Source organism: Triplophysa rosa, linkage group LG8 (genome assembly GCF_024868665.1).
Source record: "Triplophysa rosa linkage group LG8, Trosa_1v2, whole genome shotgun sequence".
In the NCBI taxonomy this organism is placed as follows: domain Eukaryota; kingdom Metazoa; phylum Chordata; class Actinopteri; order Cypriniformes; family Nemacheilidae; genus Triplophysa; species Triplophysa rosa.
In genome coordinates this window covers 3,814,953-3,831,093 of record NC_079897.1, presented here as the reverse complement: position 1 = coordinate 3,831,093, position 16,141 = coordinate 3,814,953, and positions in this window count along the sequence as shown.

Here is a 16,141-nt window from a genome sequence, read left to right as displayed (position 1 = left end):
CATAGGTCAAAGAGCAAACGGTCACATGACCATAAAACATGGCAGACGCAGTATGTCCCTCCCCAGCAAACATGCCCCTTTGGGTCCCATGTGGGGCCACTGTGGGCAGAAAATGTGGGCCCACAGCGGGCAGACCACTGCTGGTCCTGCTACCGGCGTGAAATGCGGGGCACGTGTGGGCCCCACGCTATAGGGCCCAGGGGCCCTAATGGGACTTCCCCAGGGTGTGGGGAAAGTGTGGGCACACTGGGGGAAGTGTGGACATGCTGTGGGTACACTGGGGGAAGTGTGGGGAATGTGTGGGCTTACGTTGGGTACAATGGGTGTAGTGTAGACATACAGTGGGAACACTGGGCAAAGTGTGGGCTTACTGTAGGCACACTGACAAAGAGTGGGGAAAGTGGTTCTCCTTTATATTACTATTGATGCATATGCAGAACAACTGCACTTGTAAAAAGTAACAGTAATAAACCGAGGGTCGTGATTTTAAAATAATTTATTTACAGCCCCCTAAAAATTTAATTACACTATTTTTAAAAATAACAATATATATCGAGATTTGTTTTATTACAGTAGAAAAACAGCACCTAATAGCTATTTAAAACAGCAGTAAACACCAAAAAACAACCACAGAACATTTAAAAGAATTTAAAAAATGAAAAATCAATACTATGAGGGGCACCAGTAAGTTTGTCTTTTGTTACAGTTCTGGCTCTTTCCTGCTGTACCCCATCTCTATCTCTTGCATTACGACGTCTGCTTAAAGGGGTCATATGGCGGAAGTACGTGTTTTTCTGTGTTTTTGGTGTGTTATAAGTTGCCCATGCATGTATTAGACACGTAAAATTGCACAAATGAAAGTGTGGGAACAAAAGATGCATTCTATCAAAAAGTGAATGCTCAACCAGACTTGCCTGAAACGCCTCGTGTAACCACACCCTGGCGAATCTACGTAACTTTGTAACATGATTTGACTAAGACCGCCCAAATGTATACGCAAGTAAGGTGGGTGTACCTGTCAGTACAATTGCTCTGGAACCTGATGTTCCAAATATGGTAAGAGGCGTTACATTTCCGTGAAATGCTTGCAGTATTCGACCAATCCCTACGCACTGGTGAACTGGCCAATCATAGCACACCTCGCTTTTCAGAGCCATGAGCTTTGTAAAAAATCAGCGCGTTTCAGAGAGGCGGGGCAAAGAGGAGATACAAACATGCAAGGTATGTGGAAAATACAGCATTTTTGAACCTTAAATCGTGTATACACATTGCATTACATCTAAAACAAACCATAATATTCGATTTAGCCATGTCATTTGACCTCTTTAACATTCTGTGGGCCGGATGCATTTGGTCACAGCGGCTAAGTGGGAAAGAAATAACATATTGAATAACATATGCTAAAAAAAACAAGGGTTGTTCAAGAATTGTTCACATTGACCTCAAAAAGTTTCCCAATGCACAAAATATTTTTAAGGTGATAGTTCACTCAAAAATCAAGACTGTGTTATCTTTTACTCATACTCACTGTAATTTCAAATCTGTATGACTATCTTACTTCTGCAGAACAGAAAAGAAGATATTTTGAAGAATGCTGCTAACCGAACAGCGGCGGCACCCACTGACTTCCATTGTATGGACACAAAACCAGTGCAAGTCAATGGGTATCAGCATTCTTCAAAATATCTTCTTCTGTGCTCTGCAGAAGAAAGAAGTCATACAGGTTTGAAATGACAAGAGGGTGAGTAAATAATGAGAGAATTTTCATTTTTTGGGTGAAGTGCCCTTAAGGCACTCAGGAACTTTAGCAACACTTTGAAAGGGGAAACTGAGTTTAAGGACTGCACCAGGAGCTGCTGAACTGAGAGTTTAACTGAATGAGAAAATGAAAGAGTTGGTTGAGTTAAAATGAGATGAATGGATCAGCATTAACAGTACACAGTGAATGAGTAAATTACTTTGTTATTGTTTTATTATTTATACTGTAGCTCTGAAAAAAAACATTGGGGTGAATTTATAGCTGCTGCTGCTGACAGAATATCAAAAGCAAAAGAGCAAAACAGTGGTCAGGCATTGCTGTACAAAATGATTAGAGCATGGCAAATCAGAGATGCAGGAAGATTATTTATTAGGTTGACTTACAACAGTCAGGTGTCAATTAACCCAAAAAAGACCAAAAACGTTGTTTTCATGAGTCTTTTTTTGTCTCAAGCTTGCTCTTTCAGTGTATGTGAGAGATATGCAGAGCTGCTACTGACAAAGCCAGAGCCATTGAGAGAGAGAGTTCTGCCAACGGAAGTCCAAAACGCTGGAGCGTCACGTTATTCATGGAGCCTTCAGATTCCAGGAAGTTATGTTTTCTCTTTAAATACTTTATTTCTTTTTTTTTTATTCAGTAAATGGCTTTCGTCTTTAAATGGGTTAGAAGTTTACCTCAGTTGGTCTGTTTAGTCGCAGGTCCATGCGTTACTAGTAACTTCCCTATTGAGAGCCTCCATTGATGTGAAAAAACTGTTCCATTGGAGTCAACGGAGTTGACGCGACTCTCTCTCTCAATGGCTCTGCCCTAAGGGAACTTGTTTTGTGGTTCCCGCATTAAAGATAAAAAAATACAAAAACACAAAACTATATTGGGTGTACGAATAGAACTTTACTGAAATATAAAAAATGCATTGTAACGATTTATATCTGTATATATACAGAATACAAACAACAATTATAAATGTAGGTCATATACCTGCGATCGCGGTGATCTGTTCGGTTTGCGATCACGAGTCTCAAATGCTGACAGGTACAGTCATATATCATTAAACACCATACAACTATAGGCTATACAAACTATACGCAAAGCTTTCCCGGAATGTAACACTAGCCATCACATCCGGGAAATAAGTCCGTTACGTGTCTAAACAAATTCACATAAACTTAAGTTTACTATGCAAACTGCTATCCAATCATAGCAGTGGGCATTTACTTCCAAGTCTTCAATGCGGCCTGCCCATAAAAACCAAGCGTTTCTCCAGCCGGCCTCAAAACCAGGGTAGAAAATAGCCTATTACTTATTGATTTTGATGTTTTCGAATGTAAAAACCACGCGAAAGTCATAGACCTCAGCACACCTTTAACGAAGCTCATCGCTCTGAAAAGCAAGGTGTGCTATGATTGGCCAGTTAACCAGTGCGTAGTGATTGGTGGAATATTGTAAGCGTGTGATGGAAATGTTAACGCCTCTTACAATATTTGGAGCATCAGTTTCCAAAGCAATTGTACTGACAGGTACGCCCACCTTGCGTATACATTTGGGCGGTCTTAGTCAAATCATACCATGAACTGATGTAGATTTGTGGGGGTGTGGTTACATGAGGCATTTCAGGCAGGTCTGGGTGAGCATTCGCTTTTAGATAGAATGCATTTTTTTCCCGACACTTTCATTTTTGCAGTTTTACGTGTCTAAAGCAATACATGCATGGGCAACTTATAACACACCAAAGACACAGAAAAACATGTATTCGCTCCATATGACCCCTTTAAGTCTGTTTTTCAATGGTTTTTGTATGGGTGTAATACGTTTTAGAATTAAAATAATATAGATTAAAAGAGTACTTGACCTCAGAAAAAATCAGAGGCGATATGTCCACAGAATGTCCACTTGCCGCCTCAAAGACGTAAAACAACAACGCTGCCTGATCTGGAAGCACTTCCGGGTTTATTTTTAAAAACATCTTATTATTTTATTGTATTATTTTTATTAATTTACATTTTACTTTTTATTTTATTACACGAACACTTATTAATAAAAATGAATTGTTTATTTATCGTAAATCATGTATAATGTCGAAAACTCAGTCCAAGTTTTGTAGTATAGGAGAAAACTTTTATAAGCTCACGTCGCACGTGAATGCCATATTGTTATCTCTTTATATTACCTTAAATAAAAAGTATAATGAGAGTTCAGCCCTCCAGAGTGGTGACAGTGACCTGTCGCCACCTACTGGTGTTTTCTGTTTCATATTAAAAAGTTATTTTTCAAATGTCTATATTTTAAATGTTAGAATTGTCGTAAAATAAATGCATTTGTGTTTGCAGAAAAAAATACATTTGTTCATTCTTCTAATTTTTCTAATTGTGTTAATTGTTGTATTCAATACTTTTGAATTTTTATGTAAAGATTTGATGTTTTTTTTTAAAGTTATACTTATTTCATTTAATTGTTTTCTTTTGATGTTTATTAAAAAAAATAGAAATAGCAAAAGTTAAATATGAACATAGGTAATTTTGATTGCTTTAAAATAAAGCCATAATTCTTTAATTTATTGTGTTTTGCCATGTTGCTGTGCCCACACTGGGTTCACCCACTAACAACCATCTTGGGCGCCCAAAAGGGCAAAATCAGGGTTTTTCTGTGGGCAAACCCACAGTGGGCTGTGCCACAGTCAACCCCCGCTGGGGCCCAAATGGGCAAAACCATGTGGGCCACTTGGGGTTTGGTGTGGGTTTGCCCTGCCCAAACTATCCCACAGTAAACCCATACACTCTAAAAAATGCTGGGTTGTTTTTTTAACCCAACCGCTGGGTTGAGCCTGTTGGGTCATTTTGTTGGGTTATTTTCTCAGTGTTGGGTAGTTTTTTGTGTAACCCAATCGTTGGGTTACCGGTTGGGTCCAATTGAGTGACAGTTCAGAGAGTAAACCCCTCCCCCTTCCTCGACGTCTCAGACAAACCCTACCTTCGAGGGCGTTTTGAATCACCTCAGGAACAAGAAAATACAGCTGTTATTCGGAGAAAAAAGGTATGTTTGAGAGATTTTACCCAGCTGTTACCCAGCTGGAGATGGTGATTGGTCCTACTATGCACAGGCCACGCATATAAGGACGGCCCCAAACACTTACCAAGTGCCTTTGAGCCTCGCTGACTCTTGTTACCTTTGTGTTTCGCTAGTGTTCTGGTAGCCTAATTTCTGCTATTGTTGATATCTTCGACGTCGTTAATTGTGAGTGTTGTACCAGAGAGTTATATTCTGAGACATGAATCTGTGGAGTGTTTATTATTGTACTTTAAATCTTGAATCTCCTGTTATCTGAATGTTGTCTGCTTTTACTATGATTTGGATGCTAATTCTGTTTTATGTACACTCTGAAACTTTGTAAATAACTGTAAATATTCTTGTATATACTAAATTGCCAAATTAAGGGACGTAGGGGGTTAGACGCCATTTTGTTTATATACATCTTTTTGTAACTTTTTTTATGGTTGAGGGAGGTAGGTAAGTTGATTGGTATTTTGTTTTCTTCATTTCAGTTTGAGGTTATTTAGTTTTCAAACAAAAGGATTGTTTTGTTTATTGTTTTGGCCTTGTCTGCCCCTGAAGAGATTCTCTTTGAAAATAAAATAAAATTGTTTATTTGGCAACTTTTGGTGTGAAAATATTCCTTTTTCTGTTACGGCTTACCCCTAGAGGTCGTAACAGAAATTGGGGGCTCGTCTTATAACTCCGGAAATAGATATTTGGAAACTCATGAAATTGGCTTTGTGGTTGTTCGTTTGCCTGGTGGTTTTTATTTTAAGGCTGAGGGAATTAGAAATGACTTCAAAATTTGAATTAGATAAGTTCGCAATCGAACCTTCAGTACATCAGTTAAATATTTGTCGCAAAGATGATTTGTTTATGATCGCGGATTTATATCAAATCCAGATTACTCGCAGTGCTATGAAACCGGACATTAAGGAAGTGATTTATAAGCATCTGGTTGAACGTGGCATTTTCTCTGATGAAGGAGAGGGTGAAGCGGGTGTTGCAGGTCAACTGTCAGCTTCCGTAGGGGAGGGGGCGGAACCCAAACCTGCGGAGTTAACTAGCATGGAGCCCGCTAACTTTCCTTCACCTAGTGATCCTTTGCTGGCGATCAAATTGATAGATCTGGAGTTGGAGTTGAGCAAACAGCAATATCAGAGCCAACTGTTGCATGTGCGCACAGTTGATCTTGAAACCCAGAGAGCTATCAGGCTCAAAGAGCTGGACCTGGAGCTAAAAACTAAACAACTTATTCACCCCTCAGCTGCTGATACCCCCAGCATGGTTATGCCTGTATCACCGCCTAAGAATGCTTCCACTCCGAGTCCGATTCCTGCACCGCGACGCACTTTACAAGTAAGTGAACCTGATTTTGATATAAGAAGACAAATTGCATTAGTTCCACTATTTCGTGAGAGTGAGGTCGACACGTATTTTACGGTTTTTGAACGCATTGCCGCCACTTTAAAATGGCCACAGAGTATTCGGCCACTCCTGTTACAATGTAAACTCATCAGGAAGGCACAGGAAGTCTGTTCCGCCTTAACACTTGAACAGAGCCTGAATTATGAGGTAATGAAAAATGCTGTGTTGCACGCTTACGAGTTAGTTCCCGAAGCATACAGACAGAAATTCCGAAATCATGTAAAAACCACCAGTTAAACATTCGTTGAATTCGCAAGAGACAAAGCCAATTTGTTTGAGAAGTGGTGCACTGCAAAGAAGGTTAGTACGTTCGAGCAGTTAAGAGTTAATATTGTTGGAAGAGTTTAAGAATGGTCTACCTGAGAAAGTTGTGATATACTTGAATGAGCAGAAAGTGTCTTCACTTTCTGAAGCCGCTGTTTTTGCGGATGAGTTTGTACTAACACATAAAGTAGTGTTTCCAACAACCACCAAGCGCAGTGTTGCGGATCCTATCCAAAATTGTAAAGATTCTTCGACAGTACCCAGAAATGCTTCAGGTGCTTTAAATGTGGAGAACCGTGAATGTTTTTACTGTCATGAAGTTGGACACCTCATTGCCACCTGTCCCACGCTAAAACGTAAAACTAGCAAGAAAACAAACACTTATAAAAGTGTTGCATTAGTGGAGTGTCCCATATTCTCCCCCGAGCCAGAAATTCTAGATACATCCACTGAATCTGCATTTAGGCCATTTATTTTTGACGGTATGGTGTCGTTTAGCAAAGCAGACTCTGAAATGAAAAAGGTTCGCATCCTCCGTGATACTGGTGCCTCTCAGTCCATAATATTGGGAAGTGTGCTGCCATTTTCAGAGCAGTCAAGCTGTGGTTCCAGTGTATTAGTGCAAGGCATTGACCTCTCAGTAGTTAAAATTCCTTTACACAATGTCTATTTGTATTCTGGAATTATTTCTGGGAAAGTTAAACTGGCAGTTCGGGAGGAGTTACCTGTTAAAGGTGTAGCGCTTATACTTGGAAATGACCTAGCAGGTAACAAAGTTTTTTGCTTACCTGAAGTTATAGATGTTCCTGATGTACATTATGAAGATGAGTTACAGGAAGAGTTTCCTGATGTGTTTAGCACATGTGTGGTGACCCGAGCTCAAGCTCAGAAATTAGAAGACACTGTAGATTTGTCAAATACCTTTTTGTGTAATAACTACTCTGCTGAGACGGAAGAAAAAGTTGATCCAGAAGTAAAAATTTGTGCACTTCCTAGGGATGATTTGCCATTTGGAAAAAACATGTTAATTGAGGCACAACGTGCCGATCAAACTCTGTGTTCCTGTGTTGCAGCTGCTATCGAGTTGAAAGTTTTGCCAGAGCATCGAGTTGCCTATTTCGTTGACGACGGCGTCCTTATGCGTAAGTGGTCTCATCGTCATGCCACCGATGAATGGGGTACCACTTTTCAAGTTGTAGTTCCAAAACCCTTTCGAGAGCAAGTTTTGAGTGTAGCACATGACCATGAACTTTCTGGACATGTAGGAGTTCGAAAAACGTATGATTGTTTGTTGAAACATTTTTTTTGGCCTTCGATGAAGTCTGATGTTTCTAAATTCTGTAAGTCATGTCATGCATGTCAGTTATCTGGCAAACCCAATCAAGTTATTCCCCCAGCCCCATTGAAGCCGATACCAGCTATTGGTGAACCCTTCGAGCGCGTATTGATGGATTGTGTTGGGCCATTGCCCAAAACCAAATCCGGAAATTCCTACTTGTTAACGCTGATGTGTGCATCGACCAGGTATCCTGAAGCGATACCTCTGCGTTCACTTAAAGCTCATGCAATTGTCAAAGCGATCGTCAAATTCTACACTACCTTTGGGGTGCCGAAATTTATCCAATCTGATCAAGGAACAAATTTCATGTCTAAAGTGTTCGCCAAAGTCATAAAAATATTAAACGTCAAACATCAAGTATCTAGTGCGTATCACCCTCAGTCCCAAGGTGCCATCGAGCGGTTCCATCAAACTCTCAAATCTATGCTCCGAACTTTTTGTGTAGAACAAGAAAAAGAATGGGATGAAGAAATCCCACTGTAATTATTTGCCATTCGTACTACGACTCAAGCTTCCCTTGGTTTCAGTCCTTCAGAGTTGATCTTTGGACACACTGTGCGTGGGCCATTGAAGATTTTGCAGGAACAAATACTTTCGTCCGACCATCTCTCACCTACTAGGAACGTTTTAGATCATATTAATAAGTTTCGCGAACGACTGCATCAGTTGTGGAAACTGGCAAAACGCTCGCTTGGGTCTGCACAAGACCAAATGAAGGTTCGGTATGATCAAAAGGCTGTCGAGCGCTCTTTCCAAGTTGGTGATAACGTTCTCGTGTTACTTTCAGTGGTTGGTTCAGCGCTCCAAGCGAAATTCACCGGTCCCTATGAGATTAAAGAGAAAATAAGTGATACTGATTATGTGGTTTACACCCCCGAGCGTAGGCGAAAATCACGTGTCTGTCATATCAATATGCTGAAGGCATACGTGGCACGCTCTAGCTCTGAGGTTAAGACCTCGTTCCTTACTGTTGCTCCAGTAGTTGTACCACCCTCCGAATATTCACCAGAAATCGATGGATTGAAAATGAATAGTGCCACATTTACCTCTGCTCGTTTGTCCAATTCAGAAACTCTGTCAAATCTTTCAGAAAAGTTGTCTCACTTATCCATGTCTGCCAAGGCTGATATCAAAAATGTGATTAAGAGATATCCTAATTTGTTCGGTGATTTACCCACCACTACACAAGTATTAACACATGACATTGATGTTGGTTCGCATGCTCCCATCACACGACGGGCTTATCATGTTAATCCACTCAAGAGAGAATTGATGAGGCAAGAAACACAGTTTCTACTTTAACATAACTTTGCAGTCCCTAGTTCTAGCCCATGGTGTTTCCCATGTCTTCTTGTTCCCAAGCCAGATGGTGCTTCAAGGTTCTGTACAGATTACAGAAAGGTAAATGCATTAACCAAAGCTGATTCCTATCCTATGCCGCGCATGGAGGATTGCGTAGACCGTGTGGGAAATGCTAAATTTGTGACCAAACTCAACCTGCTTAAGGGTTACTGGCAGGTGCCGCTTACAGAGCGTGCATCTGAAATTTCTGCCTTTGCTACTCCTGATGTCATAATGCAACATGGGCACAAATCTCTTAAAACGTAGATGCGGATTCATTCATGGAGTAATTACTTACCAGGGAACACATTTTTAATAAAGTTTGAAAGAGTTGTCAGAGGCTTGGTGGTGGTAACGTTGATATCGAGCGACCTTAAATGTAGTCTGTTTATAGCATCGTGTTAGCTTTTTACTTCTGCCAATTGTATTTCGGCTTCAAAAGTAACAAATGTTGTGTTAATTTGTAAATATGATCTTGATAGACAAAACGTGTAAACATCATAAACCTTTGTCAATCAGAGAGCTTATTTTTTGCGATCTTCCAAAAGTCTATGGGAAAATATGGAGTGATTCTGCGGACTAAATTAAAAAGGAATTGCAAACTGCATTTGCAAATGCGTTTTCTATTTGTTCGTGTCAAAATTGTGACATAATTCAAATGCAAATGCAAACCGTTTTCATTTGCATTTACGCGAACGTACAATGTCTGCCAAATTCCAAAAGGAAAAGCAAAGAAAATGAATTACCTCTGTCTTACGAGGTACAACCCTGCCATATTTAAATCGCAATATCAATTCCCCATATGCCATTTCACTTCCTCTGGCATCGCGTATTAAGCCTGCCAAAACTCAAATGAAATTTCAAATCCCTTTGCATTTGCGTTTCCTCTGACTTGTACAGAAACCTGTCAATCAATGGCGGGGGTGGGCTTATTCAATGGGGCGTGTTTGTATTGGGAAGTGACGTCATTCACCGTCGCAGTGGTGGCAGTCCAACACCAAGGTGACACCGTCAGGGCGACACCGGTTGTGGCTAAAAGGGATTCAGCTATAGCTAAAATCCAAAATAGCAATAATGGAACAAACGAGGATCAGATGCAAAGTTTCATATAGAGAAAATCTTTACAATGAATCACAATTGCGGTACTTAACAAGTATAATTTAAAGAAGTTCAATGAGCTCGATAAACAGATGAACACAAACAGTGGTCTGGTGATCTCAATGAGCTACCAATAAAAGTCATATTGAAGCAGTGTGGATTCATCATAATTACATTAATTTCTCAGGTTGGTGCATCACCTGATGGGCTCATTTACTGCACATATTGTTGAAAAGGCTGTTCGGAAATTAAATTTTAAATACAGCAACAACTCCATCCAGTAATTTGTAGATGACAGCTACTTCTGTGTCCAGCAAACTCACTAAAACACTGGAGCACAAGTTTGTCTTTGTCTCACTATGTTATGATACACAAATAAAGACATGTAGAATTCACGTACTTTTGTCATTTATTATTAACTTGTTATATGCATAATGAACAACAATGATAATACAGGATGCTGTTTATTCATTCAAAGTGAACATGTTTTGTTATGGTTTACAACACGTATTAATCATGATGCAAAATACGGTCACAGTGTTGTCAATAAATGTCATGTCCTCGCTTTGACTTCGGAGTACTGTGAAAACGAATACCATAAACAAACATGTGTAGAGGAATGTTGCAGAAGGTGATGATTATCCATCCTGCACTGAAGTTTCACATGCTAAGTGATGCCGCTCTGAGCCCAGAGTTCCAGCGCGAGTTATTTCCAAACAAAAAAATCTGAAAACTGCACTGTTTTCAACGCCGATTGTGAGTGCAGTTGTAACTTCACTCCTAATGTGTTTAGCTGTATCACATGTATCTACTTAAGTTCCAGTCGACGGTGAATGATGTCACTTCCCGATACAAACACGCCGCGTTGAATAAGCCCACCCCCACCATTGATTGACAGGTTTCTTTTCAAGTCAGGGGAAACGCAAATGCAAAGGGATTTGCGATTTCATTTGAGTTTTGGCAGGCTTAATACGCGACGCCAGAGGAAGTGAAATAGCATATGGGGAATTGATATTGCAATTTAAATATGGCATGGTCGTAACTCGTAATTCATTTGCAAATAGACTTTGCTTTTCCTTTTGAAATTTGGCAGACATTGTACGTTCGCGTAAATGCAAATGCAAACGGTTTGCATTTGCATTTGAAATATGTCACTATTTTGACACGAACAAATAGGAAACGCATTTGCAAATGCAGTTTGCAATACCTTTTTAATTTAGTCCGCAAAATCATTCCATAGGAAAAATGTATAGGCTTTTGGTCGAGGGAACCAGCGCGGCACTTACTTCCGGGTTAGCCTACAAAAATAAGTTGTCCCCTCCATTACCTAGACGCCTCATTGTCCACTGGATTGTACATCAAGGCCACTGCCATATTGGTGAGGGCAAAAGCCGACTACAAAGACATACGAGTGAATGGTGGAGCTGCAGTTTTCTGGATAAAAACACGACATTGTTTACATTTCTCAACGGCGTCTAGGTATTTATTATGTCTATGGGCTCTATAGTTCCAAACACTGCATTGAAGCCCATTAATTTCACTATTTCCCATACACATTCGCTGCTAAGTTGATAAAATACATCTCTGTAAAACTGGTGTTTTATTATAAGGATGTTTTTGAAACAAAATATTGTTTTCCTAAATAAAAATGGCTTTTCTGTGTGTTTGAATGATTTTCTCTAAAGATTTTCTAACTGCTCATTAAATAAAATTATATAATAAAATCTCTCTTACTGACTTAAATAGTTTGTCTTTTTCAATTTTCAGCGTTCTTTGTGGTGCATGTACTTGCAATCATTGATTATGTATTGACAAATTACTTTTATCTTCCCGTAATACGTAATCACGTTGGAAAGGTCACGCATCTGTTTATACATCCGGGATGTATAAACGTCAGACGCGTGACCTTTCCAAGGTGATTACGTATTACGGGAAGTCGTGAATGCGCAACATGGTTGGGTGCAAGCCGTGTATTTGTGGTTAAAAAGTACAAAAAGTAGAATTTTTCTTAGAAAATGAGTAATCGTTTCGCTAGAAGACACCCTAATTAATTGGCTGGTGTCGCGTTTAGCCATTTAAAGGTGTAGTTTGTAACAATTTTGCAGTAAAATATCAAAAAAACACTAGGCCAGTGTTATATATTTTGTTTAGCTGAGTACAATATCTCAAATGTTTCCAAATACTTAAATCGTGAGAAAATCGCCATTCTAAACAGTGACACGGGGCTGTGCAGTCGCCTGTCAATGGCGTCTTATCTGCGTTACCCTTTGTTACCCCCTGTACTGACGTAGAAACTGCATGACAAAAGTGATATGGACAAATGCGGAAGTCGCGTCTAGCAAGCCAGCCACTAGCTTGTTTCGAGCAGTCACTTATTTATGGACCACAATTATACTCAATATTTATACAATTTTATTACTTTACCTCATCCGCTAGCATGATTTCTCATTCGCGTCTGATTGATGGCCATCAGCGGTGGAGTTGAAGACAACAGATCCCATCATTCCACGCTCCTTCACGGCATCATCCAGCTACGCCATTGTTGTTGTTTTGATTGTGCGCCCTCTAGCGGCGGTCTTTACAAACTAGCTTTAAAGCTGCGAAGAAACTGAAATTTGGACCTTAAATCAGGTTGCCCCCCATCAAATCCGTTATATGGAGGAAGATCCGGAAATGTTTTCCTCAACAACCTTGGATTAGTTTCTACAGAAGAAATAAAGACATGGACGTCTTGGATGACATGAGGGTGAGTGAATAATCATTACAATGTAATTCTAAAGTGAACTATTTCAAGCCATTAAATTGTTTACGGCAATTTTGCTATTTCAGTCAACATAGTCAAAAGTGTTGCTGTAATGAATATAAGACGAATCAGAATTCCAAAATGTTACGGTTCATTTTGTAACTTACACTGTCAAAACACTGTTCAGTTTCCCACTGAAATGAAAATGAATTTTAGTTAAAATTATACTACGAGTTTTTAAGTATTAATCCATCCTTTTCGACGGACTCTCTTGATGCATTGGTCTTCATGCGGGGCTGCGCCAGACTGATGAATAAACCATAAAAATACCGCAAGAGCATTGCAAAAGCATAGGAGACAGAGCAGTCTGTTGTCACGGTACTCAGAGGCGTATTAAGACCTCATGGTGCCCCTGGGCAACAGCCCCAGAGGTGCCCCCCATCAACCCACCTACCCACACGCAAGAATCCACTCATTAAAAGATTTATATATTAAAAGATTTTATAAGAATGAAACTCAGCAATTTACAATATTCTATTTTACAAGAATTACACATTAACATGACACTTTTGTAGAATAGAACACAAAAAACAACTCTTTTCATCAAGCATTTTTAACAATTAGGCCTACTGTAGTTAAGGGGCACCTGCTTTCTGTTGTAATGTTACATTTCAGGTTTTGATGTAGTGAAAAAAAATCACTAACATTTTTTTAACAGGTGTAAATGTTGTGAATGCCACAAAGTGGGGGTACAGGGACACACACACACACACACTATAGTTTGCATGTATGTATTCACATTAGGGGGACAATGGAACAATGTACAGATTTTCAGAACATTGGCACTTTAATTCACCAAAGTGGCATTCACCAGATTACAATGTATAGCAAGGTTATTCATAAAAATAACATGAAACGTTATTGTTACTATTTTAACTGCTATACAGCTATTCAAACGCTCTTTTTAAGCACAGTATGTGTATATTCTTCTTACTAAACGATCACATAAGTACTAAGATAAAAGTGTACTCCACTAAAAAGGACACATAAGAATTGATTGCTATAGTGATGACACCGTTCTTCACTTTCACTTTAAAACCCAGGTTTGGACCTTAAATAGTGGCCTTACCTCCACGTACTATTAGCATACATTATTGGCACTATAACATCTTATTTATGACGCATGCCATGTACATATACCTTTATTAATCAGTGCTAATCACCGCATTTTAGTCGCCGCTACAACAATGCGCTCTGCATCGTTCCCGCTTCTATCTGTTTGAAGATTAAAGTGTATACGAAAGACGACTCGCCTCATAACAGTTACTTGTGATTGGCTGAATGTTAATTCACTCAAATCTATGTAACTAACCAGATAACATGGGCGGGAATGTTGGCGGAGGTGTGTCGAAAAAGTGCGGCGGACAGAACCATTTTTATCTGAAAGTGGGGGTATTCCCGCACATGGTGCCACGCCTATTTAGCGCAGATGCGTGACTTAAGTCTTAAAAATCAATTGCTTATGTACATTTATAAAAAAATATTTTGTATCGCGGGTTTATTTGGTGCCCCTAAAGTCTTGGTGCCCCTGGGCACTCGCCCAATTGCCCATATGGTTAATCCGCCTCTGACGGTACTTATCATTCACCGATCCGTCTGTGCAGCCAGCAATATATAAAAAAGCAGTCGTTCTGCGCGTCTCAACAAACATGCATGATGTAAATGCTTCAAGGACCCAGTTTACTGGTTGAATGATGATGCCCTGCGCTTCGCAAAACCTCCCCCCCCCCCCCGTGAAAAAATAGATCGGATTTGTGCAATTTACAGTACACCGGTCGTCCCGCGAGGTCCGAAAATACGGAAATCCATATTTACGTATACAGAAAAATCCCATCCCTGATTTTATGTGAATGTCTTAACATAATTTAACATGTACTGATGATCATGGAAGCATAAGAAACATGCATACTGTTAATGTATTGCACATTATGCCTTCTTCCTAGTCAAATTAAACACACAAAACTGATTATTACTGTCTCTGTAACACTCATCAGACAAAATGTTATTATAAATTTAATCAATAGTAATCAGTGCATACATTGGGTTGGTATTTAGTGAAATTTGTTGCAAATAAAGCTGCTTCCACTGTCTCTACCGCTTAAACCCATTCAAACAGACTGACAGTTTGGAATTATTCAGAGCTCCATGAACCACGTGACCATGCGGAAGCGAGATCAAAGTGTGTCGCAATTCTGTTTTTCAACGGCTCTTATTGGAGCTATCTGTGCATTAAACGGTTTTAATGCACACCTTCCAGCCAATCAGAATCGAGTATTCAAACAGAACATGGTATAATAAACAACAGCCTTTATTTCAATCGTGACCCGTTATCTTTGTATTCACGCTTCATTTATCTGTAGCCTATTTATCTTGCTAATTCAATTTGGACCTTCGTTTAACATAATGTTTTGTATATGACTTTTGTATCTGACTAAAAAGTTGCTTTAGGCTATCTATGCTCCTTGAAATAGAATCCTAAAGTTATAATTTCTTCTCATACTATTACAACAAAGTCGGAGTTCTATAAGAATGTTGTATGGCGAATGTTATTGTTTTTATTAAAATGACTAAAATAGACCTTAGTCAAACCCATTTGCCGTGCAGTTTTGGCAATGCAATTTATTTTTAAACCTACGTCCTTTAAACAATTCCTTAAGCTGCAACACAATCATGAGTTACTGCATAACAAACATTACTCTTTTGCTTGATTTTTTGTATTCAGGCTGACAAAAGAAATATTAAATTATTACCTTGTCACACAAACTTTGTTTTGTAATTGTATTTAGAATTCAGTATTTAGATTAGGATCTATTTTATGATGGTGCATTGCTCATACTGAAAGTTTGCACTTCATATGTGACAATTCTCAGGTGTACCACTTCCTTTTAAAACTAGGGCAACACACATTGTGGAAGTAATGTCAACCGAAACCTGCAAAAACCGAATCAAGAAACGTATCCAAACACTAAGGGGCTGTTAATATGCAACTACATCTTTTACAATGTTTAAAAAGTGCTTTCCCAGAAACAACATACTATATACATATTGTACTAATGTAATAAAGAAGTTGTCACGATCG